General features: G+C 46.0%; 1 protein-coding gene across 9 annotated transcripts in view; it reads left to right on the forward strand.

Annotated features, from left to right (window-relative positions):
• Positions 1 to 19,964: 19,964 nt before the first annotated feature.
• The window catches only part of LOC311426278 (atos homolog protein B-like), a 78,073-nt gene continuing 77,487 nt past the window's right edge, over positions 19,965 to 20,550 (forward strand). For 8 of the 9 annotated variants that reach the window (XR_014686648.1, XM_084502543.1, XM_084502542.1 and 5 more), the window contains exon 1: positions 19,965 to 20,031. The gene's annotated coding sequence lies outside the window, so the exon portion shown is untranslated. The remainder of the gene's footprint in view (positions 20,032 to 20,550) is intronic. The other variant, XM_084502545.1, reaches the window with a different exon arrangement.

The following is a 20,550-nucleotide window of genomic DNA, read 5'->3' on the forward strand; positions in this document are numbered from 1 at the left end:
GTGTACTGGCTCCCCTTGGTTTCTGCTGAACCTTTGTGGGGAAAGCCAGTGACTGCCTTTCACTTCCAGCACTGTGGACACTGTGTGAGACACTAGCACAGTTATTTTCTGGCCCAAGGTGAACTTGTGTGCTTCCTGGATATTTAGCACCACTGCTGCAATGGCTCTGAGGCATCCTGGCCATCCCTTGGCGGCAGCATCCAGCTGCTTAGAAAAATCAGCAACTGCCCTTTGATATGGGCCCAGGTCCTGTGCTAGTATTCCCAGGGCAATCCCCTGTTTCTCATGGGAGAAGAGGAAAAATGGTTTATTCACATCTGGAAGTCCCAGAGCTGGAGCTGACATGAGAGCCTTCTTTAGTTGGTCAAAGGCTCGTGTGCCCTCCTTTGTCATTGCCATTGGGAACTTGCCATTGGCTAGTTCCCAATGCCAATAAGGATGATTGTAGGGGTTGTTTTAGTTTTGCCAAATCACTTGTTGCTGTGGCTAGCTTATTCATTAATATTTCTTAATCAATTCCATTTAAAATTCCTAATCCTGTTCCTAGCATTCCAGATAAGTCTTTTCGTGTCCTGCCCCTGAGGTGTGCTTGCTTTTGTGACCATATTGTCCAGTCTTCAAATGATGTCTTTAGGAAAGGAGAGCAGGCTGGTTGAACTGCCGAGATGTTAGTTTTTTATTAGCAATTCAATACTCTTGAGAGACCATTCTGGATTAAATAGCAATTGTTGTTGGCCTGTGTTCCTTACTACATATGGGCCTGTTTCGTAAATTTTGGGTTCCAGTTTGGTTGGGGGTGGGGCATAGGTTGTAGGGGGTCCCACTGTTGTAGGAAGTACAGCATATATTGTAAAATTTAATATGAGGCTCTTGCCCTCCTTGATTTTGAGCTTTTGGCCATTATTAGTCCAAAACCACGTAATTACTACAGTCTGTGTTAATATAAATTTATACCAGCAATCTAATTTACCTGGGCAGATACAACCTTCTTGTTGGCAACTTTTGGAAATCGGTTTTACTAAAATCCCCGTTACTTTCTCATGGGTCATTCCATTGTGGTGGTTTTATTGTGCTAGGCAGCTAAACACCACAACCGCTCTCTCAACTCCCCCTCCTTAGATGAGGAGGGGAAGAAGTAAAGCAAAGAACAAATCACAGGTTGAGGTAAGGATAATTTAATTAAAGGGAAATAATAATAGTAATAATAAAGGAAAGATTATTATGAACTAAAGAATTTAACTAAAGGGGAAAAAAAGGGAAAGGGGAAAAGGGAGGGGGAAAGGAAAAAAAAGGCGGAGTTGGATGTCTGGACACCAGCACCAGCTAAGCTCAAGTCCTTGTTGCACAGCCCGGTTCCTTGCAAAGTTGACCTGTCGTTGATCCTGCAGCATCTTCCTACAACATATAACTTAGATTACAGATTAGTTTTCTCTCAAGGTTAACTCTCCTTGAGGCACGCACTTGAAATCCCCATTCTTTTGCATGACCCACCAGGTATACCCTGGTCCTTGGGCGAAGACAGTTGTCGGATTCAATTCTCTCTGGTGTACCATGACACCACAGCACTTGCCTTCCTAGGCCCAAGATAGTGTTGTTTTGGGCCATGGACTGGTTTACTGGATATGTTTCCAGCCACCCAGTAGTTGCTTCTACCATGGTGAGTATGTACTGTTTGCCTTGGCGAGTTTTTGGGAGTGGTCCGATATAGTCAATTTGCCAGGCCTCACCATATTGAAACCCTAGCCACCTCCCCCTGTTCCAGGGAGATTTTACCTTCATGGCTTTCTTGATTGCAGCACAGGTCTCACACTCATGGGTAACCTGTGTGATGGCCTCAATGGTCAAGTCCACCCCTCGATCACGAGCCCATCTGTAAGTGGCATCCCTCCCCAAATGTCCTGATGTTTCGTGGGCCCATCGAGCTACAAACAGCTCACCCTTACATTCCCAGTCTAGGTCCACATGATCCACTTCAATTTTTGAAGCTCGATCCACTTCTTCGTTGTTCTGATGTTATTTCGTAGCGCGACTCTTGGGCATGTGGGCATCTACATGATGTACTTTTACATCCAGGTTTTCTACCTGGGCAGCAATATCTTGCCACTGTGTTGAGGGATTTTTGAAACAGCAAAAATCCCATGGCTTGCTGCAGCTGAGCAAACCAAGCTACCAGGACGACTATGAGAAGTTCCCATGACAGTGTTCCCACATCGCCCAATTGAGGAATTTAGAAAAATATTGTTGCCAGCAGCTGGCTTCAAGGACAAGGTCTACGTGACTGCTAATCACAAGGGGGTTGTTTTCTTGCAGGTGGGGTTGTTTTCTTGCAGTTGTTTGTCTGAGTGCTTTTGACCAATAATCTCATGTGAGACACTATCCGCCCCTGTTAAGTTTGCTATAAAAGTCAGGCTATTCGGGTAATAAAGGGAGAACATGATCTGACCATACTGGTGTCTGTCGTGTTTTCAGACGTTCTTCCTGCAACATATGGCGCCCAAACAGGCTGAGACCTGCAGACACTGAGAGACGTTGAGAGACCTGACAGATGCTGAGAGACACTGAGAGACCTGACAGATGCTGAGAGACTCTGAGCACAGACCCGAACAGAGAGATCACAGTGAGACGCGGAGATTGATTGATAGAGATCACGGTGTGACGCGGAGATTGATACAGATCGCGGTGAGACGTGGGAACAGAGGAATCACGGTGAAATGCGGAAAAGTGACGTATTGCGGTGAGACGCAGGACATCTGGAGTCGAGTTGCTACGGGAGATCGGAGGCGTCTGTGGAAATGGCAGATCACCACCACCATGAGGCGAGTTTGGTACACATTGATTAATGTGCTGTGTGGTATGAAAACTGAACGGCAGCTTGCTATGGCGGCGGCGCAAGCTTTCTCAGTACCATCTGGGACTGACAGAATGCTGAGTATGAAACATGAGACCTCAGGAATGTGGCTGACATGATATTTCTTGTCGGTTCCTACACCCACCCCGGTTCGGTGTATGACCTCTCTAATAAATCAATCAGTGGCAGAAATAACTGAGGGACTATCGGAGAAGAGTGCTGATGGGGAGTGGGGACTGCCCTCCCCACCCCCCGCACTGGAAAATCTTGATAAAGCTGTGCTGCCAGCATCTGCGCCGCTGCCAGGCAGCAATAAATCCACTCAGGATGCTTCACCAATGAGAGGTGCAGCAGCAGTTTGCTGCAACTGGAGGAGTTGTTCCAAGAACTGCTAGTGAAATTTGAGAACTTAAAAATTATGGATTCAGAGGAGCTTCCTCTCTCGTCTGCCCCACCGGAGCCAACTCCCTCATTATCCGTCGCTAAAACACTGTCGGCACCAAGGAGGGACAGGTGCTCCAACGTCATACGTGATGCCATCATACAGGAGCATAGGCATGCTACATCCTTGGCCTGCCCTATTATTATCGACCCTGTGCAAGACACCGGGTCGTGGCAGCCACATGACTGCAAGATTCTAGCTCAAGATTTCAAGCTCAAAAAATGGTTTTGGACTATGGATTACAATCCCAGGCGGCTCGACAGATAATTCAATGGATTTTCCAGGCAAAACCAATGTGTCCACTTGACTGTTGAAACTTGGCACGCTTATTGTTAACTCCTTCCCCATTGTTATTGTTTGAAAGGGAATGGTTGCAGTTACCACAGGGGGAAATGGGTCAACTGCATCAACCGGGGGACCCTCTGTCTGGGATTACTGTAGAGATGTTAATGGGAACGGATCCTTATCTCAATACCCAGGTTCAGCTGCAGTTCCCTGCGATTATTCACCAAACAGCTGCGCAGCTCATACTGAGGGCTCTTCTTAGTCTCCCAGGGGAAAAGAAAGCACCTCCATTCGCATCTGTAGAACAGGCCCCTGGGGAACCATATGCTAAATTTATCGATCAGTTCAGGCAACCAGATGTGGTGGCACAGGACTGTCAGAGATTTGCTTTTACGGTACCCTCCATTAACAAACAGACCCCGGCAAAGCGCTATGAATGGCTAGTGCTTCTACAGGGGATGAGGAATTCCCCTACATTATGTCAATTATATGTGGCCTGGGCATTACAACCAATTCGGACAGCGTGGCGTGAAGTAATTATTTACCATTATATGGATAGCATTCGGTTTGGTAGGCCAGAATGCTTCCAGGATTCAGATTTAAAGTTTATTCAGGATACTTTGGAAGCAAAACAGTTGAAGATAGCCCCAGAGAAGGTTCAACAGAAACAGCCATGGCTATACTTGGGATGGAAAATATCAGACTCTACTATTCGTCCACAGAAAGTTTATATAACTATGGTGTTACATAATTTGTTAAATGTACAAATGTTCCTGGATAATATTCAGTGGGGTTGGCACATTGTACAGATTACTAATGACAACTTAGCTATATTACTACCTTTATTGCGGTGCAGGAGTGCAGAGCCGCAGATTACACTAACAAATGACCACTGGCAGGCTCTTTCACAAATAGCTTCTAAGGTTACAGCCGGCACTGCTTGCAGTCGTATAGCAGACATTGCACTCTCCTTCCTAATTAGCAATCATGTGTCTCATCCATTTGCGGTGATTGGTCAGTGGCAAAAAGAAAAGGGGGAGAGTAAGGGGCGACAAAGACAGAAACGGTATCAGGAGGATGCCACTGACACTAACAACATGGGTAATAGGAGTAGTATAAGTGACACAGGTGATGGCAAGGGTGGAATGATAGGGCAGCATTTTCGAGTTCTGGAATGGATTTTCCTACAGATTCAGCCAAAAATGAGTGTTCAAACATGGGTGGAAGCTATCGCAGAGTTAGTACGTGAGGGTTGCTCTCGGAGTATTGAGATCAGTGGGCAGGAACCAGGAAATCTGCCAGGATCTACTCAGGATCACTTGGAATGGTGTTTACAGCAATCCATACCACTACAAGAAGCTGTGTTAGATTACCCGGGATTACATTCCCGAACTCCAAAGGGGCCTCTCTGGCAAGTTATAAGATCATATAAATGGCAGATAGTACCACGGCTTTCGTCCCGACCAGTGGTGGGTCGCACTGTATACACTGATGCAGGTGCGACAAGTAGGAAGGTTGTGTGTGTGGTACGAGAACGGAAGTTGGGAAAAATACGTAATTCTGGTAGAGACAGGGGATTCATTACAAACACTGGAATTGTCTGCAGTTGTTTGGGCTTGTCAGTGCTGGATGCATGAGCCAATTAATTTTGTCTCAGGCTCTCTGTATGTTGTCAACATGGTAAACCGGACAGAGGATGCCTTGATACGGCACACTAAGAGGGACAGATTGTCATTATTTCTGCAGCTGCGAGACGCCATTCAGGGGAGAACTGCACCTTACTGTGTTATCCATATACGTAGTCATCAGTTCTCAATTGGGTTAGCAGAAGGTAATTCACAAGCAGACAAATTGGTAAGTATTGATACTTTTTCAAGATTCATATGGGCAACAGCTCAGGGGGGAGAAAAAGCACACCATGTGTGTAGACATCTGATAGTGTGTGTTGCCATTATGAGAGTGCCACAGCAGATCAAGATGGACAATGGTCCAGCGTATGTCAGCAAAAGGGTTAGAAAATTTATGAAAATGTGGGGAGTAAAGCATATCACAGGTATTCCATATTCTCCCATGGGCCAAGCGATGGTCGAACGATCACATCAGGTTTTAAAGGAACAATTAGTGAGATTAAAAGAAATCAAGGACATCGATGAGTGATTGTCCGAGGCATTGGATGTCTTGAATCACTTACTTTTGACTGATGACCGAGAAGACCCTCCTGTGAGTATTCATTTTCAGACAATAAATAGAGCAGCACCAAATGTGTTACCACAAATAAGAATGAATTGCCAAGATCCTGCTACAGGAACTTGGAAAGGGCCATACGGGTACAGAAATACAAATAACGCTTGTAGTTACAATGACACTGCTAGGCAGGGTTTAGGGGCTTATGGCACGAAGACAAGGGGTAACAACTATAGCGCTTGGAACAATCGTACAGCTTTGGCCTTACCTCCTGATGTTTTTCTGATTTGCGGGGATAGGGCCTGGCTAGGTATCTCTGCAAATGCTATCGGAGGTCCATGTTACTTAGATAAACTTACTATATTTGCTCCTAGCTTGTTACAGTTGCATGAGATCACCAGACATAAATGGGCATTGCTTGCACCGGATTGCAATGATAATGTTGAGTTGCTTGGTGTTGCAGCTAGAGCAGCATTGGTAAGTTTAGTGCCAGGAGTGGCATCTGCAGCCGCACCTAACAACTTAGAAAAATTGGTATTCTAGGCCGAGAAGCAAACCCATGCCATGACAGAAATACTTGAGGAGATGTTACCAGATCAAAATAGTCTGAGACATGCGCTCTTACAGGATCGAGCTGCTATTGACTTCTTGCTTTTGGCTCAAGGGCATGGGTGTGAGGACTTTAAGGGAATGTGCTGTTTAAACCTTTCTGATCATAATGTGTCAATTCACAAATCCATTGCTTTCCTGAAAGAGCACATGAGAAAGATTCAATATGATATCAATCCTTTCAATCAATGGCTCACTGATTTGTTTGAAACAATGCCTAGATGGTTACTGGGATTAATCAAAGAGGGATTAAGGATTGTTTATTGTGGTGTTAATCATCATTGTGTGTTGCATTGTAATAAATGTGGTTAAAAGGTCACTTGCAAAACTGTTACATCGGGCTTGGTTTGCTCAAAAAGAAAAAGGGGGAATTGTTGAGGGATTTTTGAAACAGCAAAGATCCCATGGCTTGCTGCAGCTGAGCAAACCAAGCTACCAGGACAACTATGAGAAGTTCCCATGACAGTGTTCCCACATCGCCCAATTGAGGAATTTAGAAAAATATTGTTGCCAGCAGCTGGCTTCAAGTACAGGATCTACGTGACTGCTAATCACAAGGGGGTTGTTTTCTTGCAGTTGTTTGTCTGAGTGCTTTTGAACAATAATCTCATGTGAGACACTATCTGCCCCTGTTAAATTTGCTATAGAAGTCAGGCTATTTGGGTAATAAAGGGAAAGCATGATCTGGCCGTACTGGTGTCTGTCATGTTTTCGGCTGTTCTTCCTGCAACACCACAGGGTAGCAGCCCAGATAGGTTTACCTCTGCGCTGCCAGTTGCTCTGTTTCCATTGCTGCAGCCACCCCCACAGAGCATTTGCCACCATCCATGAATCAGTGTAGAGACACAGTGCTGGCCATTTTTCTCCTTCGGCAATCTCCAGGGGTAGTTGCATGGCTTTTACTTCTGCATACTGACTCGACTCACCTTCCCCTTCCATGGCCTCCACAACATGTCGTGTGGGACTCCACACAGCAGCTTTCCATTTCCGATGGCTCCCTACCATGTGGCAGGATCCATCAGTGAACAACACATACTGCTTTCTGTCTTCTGGCAACTCATTATATGGTGGTGCCTCTTCAGCACGGGTTACCTCTGCTGTCGGCACTCTGAAATCTCTGCCTTCCGGCCAGTCCATAATCTCTTCCAGGATTCCTGGGCAATTAGGTTTTCCCATTCAGGCCCACTGTGTAATTAATGCTATCCACTTACTCCAAGTAGCATCAGTCGCATGGTGTGTAGTGGGAATTTTCCCTTTGAACATCCAATGTAACACAGGTAGCCGTGGTGCCAAGAGGAGCTGTGCTTCTCTACCCACAACTTCTGAAGCAGCTCGAACACCCTCATATGCCGTGAGTATCTCTTTTTCAGTTGGGGTGTAATTGGCTTCTGATCCTCGATAGCCCCGGCTCCAGAAACCTAGAGGTCGACCTCGAGTTTCTCCTGGGGTCTTCTGCCAGAGGCTCCAGGTGAGGCCATGCTCCCCAGCTGCAGTGTAAAGTAAGTTTTGCACAGCTGGTCCGGTATGGACAGGCCCAAGGGCTACTGCACGAGCTATTTCTTGTTTGATTTGCTCAAAGGCCTGTTGTTGCTTAGGGCCCCACTCGAAATAGTTTCTCTTTCGAGTCACTCGATATAGAGGACTCACAAACTGACTATAGCCTGGCACATGCATTCTCCAAAATCCCACAAGGCCTAGGAAAGCTTGTGTTTCTTTTTTGCTAGTTGGTGGAGATATTGCCGTTATTTTATTGATCACATCCGTTGGAATATGGCAATGTCCATCCTGCCATTTCACCCACAGTGACCACCACAAAGAGAATTATAATATGAAGAGGGGATAGGATATCCATATGTATAGGCATACTCGGGTTTCTTGTAAATATGTAACAGCAATGTCCTATATATATTTGGAAAGTTCGATGGTTGCGTGTGCGTGTTGGTAGAGCATAGACTCCCCGCGCGCCCAGCGCTGTTTACTTGCCTTTTATAAATATTCTTTTATGTTATGTATTCAGAGTTGAGACTTCATTTATAACAAATTGGTGACCCCGACGTGATCTTCTTGGACTTTGGATCTGCGACCGGTAAAGGGAGGCGCCCCACCTAGTGGCCCTTGCCGATAGCGGCGCTAGAGTTCAAGAAGATTTCCAACATAGGAGGCAAGTTAAAAAAAAAAAAAAAAAAGAGCTCTCCATCAGTGACCAGTAATCTTGCTCGCAAAGACCCGAACGAAGAGGATTTGTGAGTATACCGTTCGGTTGGGTGGGATTCGGCTGTGTGACTGTGTGTAAGGGTGTGACTGAGACGGAACGTAGTTCCGAAGCAAGTGCAGAGGTCTTCTAACCGCGGTTCCGATCTCCCACGAGGGACTCGGCCGGTGAAGGACCGAAGCGATTGGTCTAAGAATTCGTGGGTGGGTTAACCACTTGCAAGACACCTCTACACAAACACAGCCAGGGATTCGGAACCTCTTTAAGGTTTCCAGGGATTCGGAACTTATTTTAAGCTTCCAGGGATTCGGCCAGGGATTCGGAACCTCTTAGAGGATTCCAGGGATTCGGAACCTCTTTAAGGGTTCCATGGATTCGGAACTTATTTGAAGGTTCCAGGATGGGTCTGGGGGAAAGTAGATTCTCTGACCTGGGAGACTCAGAGAGCCCAGACATTCCACCAGAAAGCCCATTAGGGATAATGTTAAAATATTGGGATGTTTGGGAATTGAGGAAAGGAAAAAATAAAGAGAAAATGGCTCAATTTTGTATGATAAAATGGCCAAAGGAACCTTTAAGGCCACATGTTTTTTGGCTATTTTTTGGATCCTTTGAGGATTGGGTATGTCAGGCATTAAACCACTATGTTAACTCTAAGGAGCCTTTTAACCAAGAAGAAAGCGATTATGCGGCTCTGTGGGTAGGAGCCTCTAACGCATTTCCCCCAAAACAAATATTCGCTTTAAATACAAGAACTGACAGGGGAAAGGAAGAATGGGAACCTCTGGATAATATTCCCACCTCCCTATTCATGGCAACCAGAACCGCCACATTTTGAAAGTCGATTGCCCACGGCCCCTGTTCTCTATCCCTCTCCTCCTGCGCAAAGGACTAGAAGTAAGATAAGGGCCACAGAAAGGGAGGAAAGTGAAGCACGAGGCCGGACTGACGATTTAGGAGGCCTTTACCCTTTGAGGGAGGTACCCCTTGGGGGGAACCAGGGGGGAATAGGGTTTGTAGTGGTTCCTTTGAACACATCAGATCTAAGAAATTTTAAGAAGGAAATGGGAAACCTTTTAGATGACCCTTTAGGAGTTGCCGAAAGATTGGACCAGTTCCTAGGTCCAAACACGTATACCTGGGAAGAAATGCAGTCCATATTAGGAATCCTCTTCACTGTAGAAGAAAGAGGAATGATCAGGCAAGCAGGAATGAGACTGTGGGAAAGACAAAATCAGGGAGGTCCTCCAGGGGGTGTGAAATGGCCAAATACCAACCCTAACTGAGATCATCAGGCTGCTCAGGGGAGGCAAAATATGAGGGATCTTAGGACCATAATGATACAAGGGATAAAGGAATCGGTTCCAAGGGGACAAAATATAAATAAAGCTTTTAACGAGTGTCAGTGCAGAGACGAATCTCCAACTGAATGGTTAGACAGGCTGAGAAAAAGCCTTCAGATGTACTCGGGTATAGATCCTGATTCCCCTGCAGGAGGGGCACTTTTGAGAACCCAGTTTGTAGCAAAATCCTGGGAAGACATCCGAAAGAAATTGGAGAAACTTGATGAGTGGCATGAAAAAGGATTAGAAGAATTATTGAGGGAAGCACAAAAGGTCTATGTGAGGAGAGATGGGGAAAAACAGAAGGCAAAAGCAAATGTTTTTATGGAGGTAAAGGGGGAAGTAAAATTGTTGCAATATGTGGATGACCTATTAATAGCTGGGGAGACTGAAAAAGAGACACGGAGAACCACTATTGAACTACTTAATTTCTTAGGGAAAAAAGGGTTGAAGGTCTCAAAATCTAAATTACAATTTGTGGAAAAGGAAGTAAGGTACTTAGGACATTGGCTTAGCCAAGGAAAAAAAAATTGGATCCTGACAGGGTATCTGGGATTTTAGCCCTGTCATCACCCAAAACGAAGAAGGAAGTGAGGCAACTGCTCGGCCTCTTGGGATATTGTAGACCCTGGATTGAAGGGTTTAGTGAAAAGGCAAAGTTTTTATATGAAAAATTGACTGGAGAAAAATTAAGTGGAACGAGGAAGATGAGGAAAAGTTGAGGTTGATCAAGAAAACATTAATAGAAGCTCCAGTGCTGAGTCTCCCAGACTTAGAAAGACCCTTTTATTTATTTGTAAATGTTTCTAACCAAACTGCATATGGAGTACTAACTCAAGAATGGGCAGGAATCAAGAAACCTGTGGGATATTGTTCCAAACTATTAGACCCTGTGAGTAGGGGGTGGCCAGTGTGCTTACAGGCAATTGTGGCTACTGCCTTACTAATTGAGGAAGCTAGAAAAGTCACTTTTAGGGCACCTCTGAAGATATATACTCCACATAATGTTAGGGGAGTACTCCAGCAAAAGGCTGAAAAATGGTTAACTGATAGTAGGATGCTGAAGTATGAGGCCATCCTGATCGACTCCCCTGATTTAGAACTAAAAGTAACTGCTGCACAGAGTCCTGCACAATTTCTATATGGGGAACCCCTAACAGAACTACAACATAACTGCATGGAAGTGATTGAATTGCAAACCAAAATCCGACCCGATCTCGAGGAGACAGAATTAGAAACAGGGGAAAAATTATTTACTGATGGATCATCCAAAGTAGTAGATGGAAAAAGAAGATCAGGATATGCCATCGTAAATGGGGATATGGTCCTAATAGAATCGGGACCACTCAGTGCTGCCTGGTCCGCTCAAGTATGTGAACTTTATGCATTATTACGAGCCCTAGAACTATTGAAAGGAAAAAGTGGCACTATTTATACAGACTCTAAATATACTTATGGAATAGTCCACACATTTGGGAAAATTTGGGAAGAAAGGGGACTCATAGGCACACAGGGAAAAGGGCTGATTCACCAAACTTTAGTTACTCAAATATTGCAGGCATTGAGAGGACCTAGGGAGATTGCTGTGGTACATGTCAGAGGACATCAAAAGGGAACTGGCTTCCACATAAGAGGGAATAACCTAGCGGATAGAGAAGCTAGGGAAGCAGCTCTTAGGAAGCATGATGTAGTCCTAACCCTACAAGAAACGGATAACGGAAAAGGGACACAAGAGAAAAAGTATACAGAAGCAGAAATAAAAATTATAAAGACCATAGGAGCAGAACTGAAAGAAGGAAAATGGATTCTGCCTGATAGAAGAGAAATACTGCCAAAGGAACAAACTAGGTGTCTACTTTTACGGCTACACCTACAAACCCACTGGGGAACAAAAGCACTGAGTGATCAATTTCTAAAATTTTATGGGTGTGTAGGAATATATGAGATAGCCAAACAAACCATCCAAGGATGCTTAACGTTTCAAAAAGTAAATAAGAAGGTGATTAGGCAAGCACCTGCTGGAGGAAGAAGAATTGCATATCGACCATTTGAGAGAATACAGGTGGACTTTACTGAACTACCAAAGGTAGGACGATATAAATATCTGTTGGTAATTGTGGATCAACTAACACATTGGGTAGAGGCTTATCCTGCAGCACGAGCCACCACTGCAGTGGTAGCTAAAAACCTGTTGGAGAATGTTATTCCTCACTTTGGTTTAATCGGGAGCATTGATTCTGATCAGGGGACACACTTTACTTCAAAGGTTTTAAAGGCTTTGACTGTGGCCCTGGGCATTAAATGGGAATATCATACGCCATGACATCCTCAAAGTTCTGGACGAGTCGAGAGAATGAATCAGACAATTAGACACCAATTGGCCAAATTGATGATTGAGACTCAATTATCATGGGTAAAATGCTTACCATTGGCATTGCTAAACATAAGAACCATGCCACATGGGGAGACTGGAGTATCACCTTATGAGATGCTTTACGGTATGCCGTATTCCCAAGGAATGCCCTTAGATCATTCTCTGATAGAAGACTATGAGACCCAGAAATATGTGATAACTCTGGGAAAACAATTGAACGAACTTCAGGAGAAGGGGATGTTGGCTCAAAATGTGCCCTTGGGGTTCACAATTCATAAAATACAGCCTGGAGATAAAGTGTTGATAAAAACTTGGAAAGAAGAATCGTTGTCTCCACATTGGGAAGGTCCTTATCTTGTCTTGCTTACTACAGAGACAGCTATAAGAATGGTGGAAAAGGGGTGGACACATGCATCACGAGTAAAGGGACCCGTAACAGGAACCTGGAAGGTCAAGTCTACTCCTGGAGATCTGAAAGTTAAGCTTAAAAGAACTTGAAGTATATCAGGGCATACCTACCCTTTGGATGCTAATTGTATGTATATTAAATCTTGTATTGATTAGAATATTAGCAATCATTGGAAACTCATATAAAGGCCCTAATAGAAGGATCTGGGGACCCCAAAATCCCATAGGGGGAGTGCCACCTCCAGTAGAGATACCTGCAACATCTTGAATTACCTGAAAATTTAATAATAGGTGGGAAAATTTACCTAGATGATTGGTTATTTGCTTTGAATTGAGCCCCCACTAACTCGTGGAAAAGTTGAACGCAAATAGAAGAACCATCAGGTGTGTAAGTCTGACCATTTCCTAAGAAGCATCAGGGAGAGGGCAAGACCAGAGAAGGGACCAGTACTACGGCTCAAGGTTTACCAAGGGCTGCAACCCCTCAGGGTAATAACCGCCGGGTAATATGGCCTTTACTGGACCTCTCCTAATTACATGCTATTGGTCTCAGAATTGTAGTGAATGTATTGTTAACACCCGGAGGAGAAGAATTCAGGAACAAACACTACTATGCCTATTAAACCTATGCTATGGAAACCAGAGTATGCTCGATGTAATGAAAGTAATAAGATAACCAGTTATGAGCCAAAAGAGGTCCCCTATCAATGGTGGATAGAGGTAAGAACTAATAACGAATGAGGGTTAATTGGGAAAAGTACAATTATTATACACCTTGCGGAATCATGAAATTGAAACACGAGCTAAATATGGGATTCCAACCATTGCTAAAAACTTGTTTATAAAACTTACAGAGAATATTGTGAAAGCATTCTTTTATGGTTCAGTTGGCCTTGGCCAAATTCGAAGCCAAGACATGAATTAATGACATTCAAAAGAAGAGGAGGGATTGTTATATTTGGAGTGGTAATTCGTGTCAGAAAAATGGTTGATATTAATAAAGAAGGGGGAGATTTGGGAATGTGGCAATGGGGGTCGGAAAGCCTCATGGTTGGTGATAACATCAAACTCTTTAACGATGAGGTCATCAGGAATGTAAAGAGTTTAGAGGAAATAAAGAAGGGTGATTGAGGCAACACCCTGCGATCTGGGATTGCTTGTTTTCCCCTCTGTTAAGGCACGGAAGTTGTGTGTGGGGGGTTGCTGGTTAGAACTGTTAACATTTATTGTTTAGTGTGGTTTCAAGTGTTAATGAAACGCAGGAAAAGCAATCACGTTTTGTTGCTTTCAGGAACCTTGTGGTGGGCAGAGCATGTGCAGACGAAGAGGGAGACAGTCGAAGCTGCTCCTGCAGTCTGGAACAAAAGGTTGCTAATGGTAATGGGGAAACCATGAGCCTTTCACCCACAACGACCACCACAAAGAGAATTATAATATGAAGAGGGGATAGGATATCCATATGTATAGGCGTACTCGGGTTTCTTGTAAATATCTAACAGCAATGTCCTATATATATTTGGAAAGTTCGATGGTTGCGTGTGCGTGTTGGTAGAGCATAGACTCCCCGCGCGCCCAGCGCTGTTTACTTGCCTTTTATAAATATTCTTTTATGTTACTAAATTCAGAGTTGAGACTTCATTTATAACACGATGAAGTTATGTCATCATGTGGTGGTTTTACCATGCTGGGCAGCTAAACCCCACAACCGCTCTCTCACTCCCCCTCCTTTAGATAAGGAGGGGGAGAAGTAAAGCAAAGAACAACTCACGGGTTGAGATAAGGATAATTTAATTAAAGGGAAATAATTATAATAATTAAATAAAGACTACCATGAACTAAACAATTTAACTAAGGGGAAATAAAAGGGAAAGGGGAAAAAGGGAGGAAGACAAACAAACAAAATAAATGAAAGCTATATGGAAGTGCAGAGGAAAGAAATTACTCTCTACTTCCCACAAATGAGCGATGATTGACCACGTCCTTGAAGCAAGGCCTCAACGCACGCAGCCGGTGTTCGAGAGGAGGACCGACGTCTTCTCAACGAGAGCCCACCCCTCCCCTCTTCTTCCTGTTTCCACCTTTTATTGCTGAGTGTGACACCACATGGTATGGAATATCCCTTTGATTGGTTTAGGTCAGCTGCCCTAGTGATGTTTCTCTCCTCACTTTTTTGCCCACCCCCTAGGAGGGTTAGAGAAAGGCCCAATGCTGTGCCACTGCTGCTCAGCAGTAGACACAACACTGGTGTGATAACACTGCTGTTCCAGCTACAAGTACAGAGTACGGCACTGTATGGGCTGCTGCCGGGAAAGTTAACATTCCAGCCAGACCCAGTACACATCAATAAAGAAGTAAAAAGAAGGAATAAAAAGGAACAGGCTGGCAGAACGGAGACCAGGATGGGAATAGGCACATTGATCACCTCATGAAGATAGGTTCAGCGAAACTCAGCAAACTGCTCAAAGAATCTCGTATAGAAAGTCGCTGGAAATGGGCGCATGGGAGGTGGAAAGAAGCTCAAGCTGAGAGAAGCGGACCCGCGCACACAGCTGCCCCTCGCTGGTAAGCAGTTGCACATTATGGGGAATCATACGTCCTTAGGAACAAAGACTGTCCTGGTAACCTTACAGCTTATTCTCCTTCTTAACAATCAGACAGTTTATGATCCTGAAATATGGGACCAAATTGATGTCAAGGTGTGGGACTCTGCAACTAAAAACGACAAGGTTGCAGTGGGATTGCTCGGCACCTGGCGAGCAGTCTCTGAGGCCTTAAAGAGCCATGTGGGGCCGCAATCACAAACATGTGGTTTGCCAGACAGTGAGGGAGCTGCGGGATCCTTTACTGATCCGACTGCTTCGCCATGGGCCCCCCCGCCACTACTGCCATCGAAGGTTTTTGCTGTTACGCCCCCTGGTGACCTGGACGTGCCTTTTGACCCAGGCCTATTGGCCTTGAAAAGGAGATGGATATGCTTTTCTTCGATCCGGGAAGAATGGGATACATAAGGCCCGAAGACCGAGTTGCTTAACAACTTAAAGCGAGACATATTGTTCCCACGACTAGCCCTGGAATTGTCCGGTGTTTGTAATCAAGAAAAGGAATGGAAAATGGAGACTGTTAAAAGTCATGGAAGATATGGTAGCACTTCAACCAGGCCAACTATGCTCCCCCAGTCATGGACATTGATAGTAATAGATTTCCCATGACTAGCCCTGGAATTGTCCAGTGTTTGTAATCAAGAAAAGGAATGGAAGATGGAGACTGTTAAGTCATGGAACTTAAGGGATTGTTTGTTACCTTTTCTGATTGTATAGTCATACTCGGGTTTAGTATGTAAAAGCAAAGTTCTGTATATTTAGAATGTTCGATGTTCGTGTGTGCATGTTGGTAGAGCATAGACTTCCCACGCACCCAGCGCTGTTTACTTGTCTTTTATAAATATTACTAAATTCAGATTGAGTTGAGACTTCATTGATAACACTGTCTCCCTTCCTGGAGTGACTGCTACTGCCACTAGTGCAATATTAGGATTATAGGGAGCATAACTTGGCTCCTTCTCCGAAAAAGAAATCTTACTCTTTACACATAAATTTAAAGCCTTAATTTTCATCAGACCCATATTTTGGCCAAAATACTGCTGTTTCCTTAATTGGTTCTTTTGTCCAGACCGATACACAATATTTAACTTTTTTTTTCCTTTTATCATCTCCTCTAATTTTGAGATTATTTTTCAAATTTCATATCATTCTTCAGGAAGAACTGTGAAATGTGTTCATCTGATTCATGTAAATATGGAACAATGCTAGGGCCGCATGGTATGATGAATGTGACCTTCTGTCTTACATACCCTTGTATAACCACAAGTCTAAGAAAAACAGAGTGGTTAATGTATATAGTTCTTGTATCTTGCAAAGGAATGTCTTAGCAATTCGTGTCAATAGAGAGCTTGAAGGGAAATGTATTTGTAGGCTTTTCCTTGAAGTCTCTGATATCTGGGGGGTTTCAGAATAACTGCTAACTATTATGACTATTGCATGGGACACTATGCAAGTCTCTGATATCTGGCCAGGAGATTAAGGAGACGGGGAGAGCTGAAGAACGACTAAAAGACAAAGCTTGCAGGGGACACTGCACAAGTCTCTGACATACAGCCAAGCTGGACAAAGGAGAAGGACAAGAGGGAGGAAGACTATGAGCCTTCAGCACAAGAGACCCCCAGAGACTCCCAGAGGGACCACCGGAGACTGATACGCGTGCTCCAGTAGGAGGGTTCGGATTCCGGGAACTAATTATAATAACCCTGCCTTTTCTAGAAGTAGTAATGAATATTAGCCTAAGAGCATAAAAAACAGCCGCCTGATGTAACTTGTGTGCGTCTTTGTGGAGCAGAGACTCTCGGCGCACCCAGCGCTGTTTGCTTACCTCTGTTCGTTTAATAAATTGTAAAAGTTTGATTGTAATCCTATTTGGGACTTAGCCATTTATTACAGAACTGTCGGGAGGCACTCCCCCAGGGATATCTCCCTGTCCCCTGGAACCCATATTTACAGTCTCACCCAACCCCCAAGGCAATACTTAATATTTCTTACCTTGGTCTGTGCACAGTTAGCAGATCATTTCTTAAACCCGGAGTGCCTACCTTCTTCCCTTCCCCACTACTTCATGGGTCCTGCCTCTTTAATCAGTCTCGGGCCCTCTGTCAGCTCTCTGTGGATGCACAGGACCGCTAAAATCAGTGGGGCATGCCTTCCTGCTGCTGCGGTGGCAGGGCTCCCCGGTAGGTGACTGGATCAAGAAAAGAAAATCAAGAAAAGGAATGGAAAATGGAGACTGTTAAGTCATGGAACTTAAAGGATTGTTTGTTACCTTTTCTGATTTTACATATGTTTAGGTGTACTCAAGGTTAGTAACTTAAAGGATTGTTTGTTAACTTTCCTGATTTTACGTATGTATAGGCATACTTGGGTTTAGTTTGTAAAAGCGATGTTCTGTATATTTAGAATGTTTGATGTTCTTGTGCATGTTGGTGGAGCGTAGACTCCCCGCACACCCAGCGCTGTCTACTTGCCTTTTATACCTTTTATAAATATTTTTTTTATAAATATTACAAAATTCAGATTGAGTTGAGACTTCATTTATAACAGCCAATAACTTAGGCTCAGGCGAGGATCTCAGTGAAGTAGCAATTTATTTGTGATTGCAATGGCGGGTGTCCCACAAGCAGGAGAGTGCACCTGCTAGTTCCAAAACACAGTTTATATGCCTTTTTCAACGACCAGGAACCTCCCCTGTTTCCCCACTAAGTGGGTAATCCAGGTTCACAATCTATCCGGTGCTTCACAGACTCTTTGAGGTGGTAATGTTTCTTACACAGTGATTTCTGCCTGATTGTTCAAGGAGTCTGGTTGTCTGCATTTTACAAGGTTGTCTGTTGAGCTTTCTTATCACTGTAAGCATATCTCAATACCACATTCCTTCCTCCTAAACAATGTAACTCTGCAAAAACAACATTTTTATTCCCACACCAGCCAGACCCAATACAGTCGTTGCACTGCACACTGCTCATGACACCTCATCTTCCTGGGGAAATACCCCACTGCCAGCCCTTCCAGCAGGAGAGACTCTGGGATGTGGACAGTGATGGCGTGGAGCTGAGTGCCAGGGATGGAAACTGCTCCTTGTGCACTGGGGCAGGATGGCTCACGCAGGAGCTTTCCTCTCTTTCCATCTCCTCCAAGCCTATGGAGGTTTTCTAACTGTTCCCCAAATCCCTAGTCCTATGCTTATCCATCACCAAATGGCCACGATGGAGTTTGTGGGCAGGGAAGCACATGGATGAAAAAGTAGAATGTGCCTGTCTGGAGAGTGACCCAGAAAGGGTTAGGCAACGCTCTCACCCCACCAAGCCTGTTTGCATGAGCTCTGGCATCCCGCTCCTTAATTCTGCTTTTGGAACTGGAATTGTGTTTTAAAAAACAAAGGAGGTTGCTAAGGGACAGCGTGCTCGGCAGGGACGTTGCTCGCAAACCCTAAGCACTCTAAAGCAGGAGGTAAATAATTTGAGGCATTATTAATCCTTCGCTGTCCACACAATGCACAGAGATGTATTATTCCTGTCGAGGACAAAGGAACCCACATCTCCCCACAGCCAAGGAGCTGAACCAGCAGATCATTCGGACGGGGCTCAGCAGTGACTGAAGCTGTTCCAGTTTAGTTCCTGCTCAGACCGATAACGGCTCATTAACCATTTGCTAATGCCGAGCTGGTTTCAGCCACTTCCAGCTGTGAATGCAACCTGCACCATGCCCATAGGATGGGCACCAAGTGGCTCCAGCCCATGGGGAGCTTCTAAGGCCTCTGCAACATTCCCTGTGGGATGTTGGAGCCCCATACCAGTCCTGCAGAGCTGGCGCATGGGGCTGAGGGACAGAAGGGGACAATTTTGCCACGTAGGCAGCCCCTGTTGTGACCAAGCGGGGGAAACCAGACAGGCTCTTCCTCCCCGAAACCAGCACCTACATGTAACAAGCATGCTGGCCTCAAACCTGCTGGTTTTAGGGCAGCATCATGGCCAGCTGAGCAGTATGGACAGCCATGAGGCTGATTCATGCTGCATTTCCTCCACACATCCCTCATACCACTGTGATTCCTGCCTGGCACTGCTCAGGCTGGTAGTGGGCTCGTCCCACTCGGGACTGGCATCACACGGGGGTTTGGGGCACTTTGGTGGGTCCAGGTGGGGCTGTGTCCGTGGGGAGGGGGACACCTGTGGGGCTGTGCCTGGGGAAAGTCACATTGGTAGGGCTGGGGGGTGGGAGGTCTGTGGGGCAGGAGGCCATGTCTGTGGGGCTGGGATACATTGTGTCCGTGGGGTGGGTGTCTGTGGTGCCGAGGGTCTGTAGGGCAGGAGACCAAACCTGTGGGGTCAGGACACTCTGTGTCCATGGGGTGGGTGTCCATGAGGCCAGGCCCGTGGGGCCGACTCAGGGGTTAGGGGTCACGGCGACGGCAGCACCCCTCTCCCCCCGCCCCCCCAAGCGCAGAGTCAGGCCCCGCCCCTTCCTCCGCCAGCCAATGAGAACACTCCCAGCGAGGGGCCGCCCCTTCCCCGCTGTCATCACACACCCGCACGTGGAGGGGGAGGACTCCGTGCTCTCCGCGTCACAGCCCCCGCGCTCTCCCATTGGCCTCGTCCTCTCCCCTCTCCCCTCTTCACGCACCGCCCTCCGCCTGCCTCACCAATCAGTGGCGCGGAGGCAGCTGGGGGGGCGTGGCCCTGAGGCGCACCCGGAAGGAAAGCCCGGAGTCGGGGCAGTGGCGTTGGTGGGTCTGGGACGGCAATGAAGGGGTTAATTCTCCCTCCCCGCTCCGGTTCCAGAACGTTCGGGGGGGGGCGGCTCTGTGCCAGGGGGCGGGAGCCCGATGTCCGCCGGGGGTGGGGGGGCACGCAGAGTTACCGATAGGGGATGGTGGGGACTGGCGGGTTTGGGGACTGGCCTTCCCCGAGGGTTTAGGGGACAAGTGGTTGGGGACAAAAGGTATAGGAAGAAGCCCTTCCTGATGGTTTCAGGGCGAAGCGTCGCCTGGCCAAGCCCCGCTGCTGTCCTTGTTTCATCCTGGCAGGCAGAGCGGCGCTGGCGCGAGCGAGGCGCACGTTCGCCCCGGGACTACAGCTCCTGGCACGCAGCCCGGTAGCCATCGCCCCTGCGGGGTCGGTGCTGTTCGGGTGCCGGGTTTTGGGGGTCTGCTGGCGGAGGCACGGCGCTTTGATTTTACTGCTAGGGTTTGTTCTGTCCTGGCAGCTTCCTTGCAGCTGAGCGAAGTGTCCAGGCTGTTTTCGCT

This window comes from Aythya ferina, assembly GCF_964211825.1.
Source record: "Aythya ferina genome assembly, chromosome: W".
In the NCBI taxonomy this organism is placed as follows: Eukaryota; Metazoa; Chordata; class Aves; order Anseriformes; family Anatidae; genus Aythya; species Aythya ferina.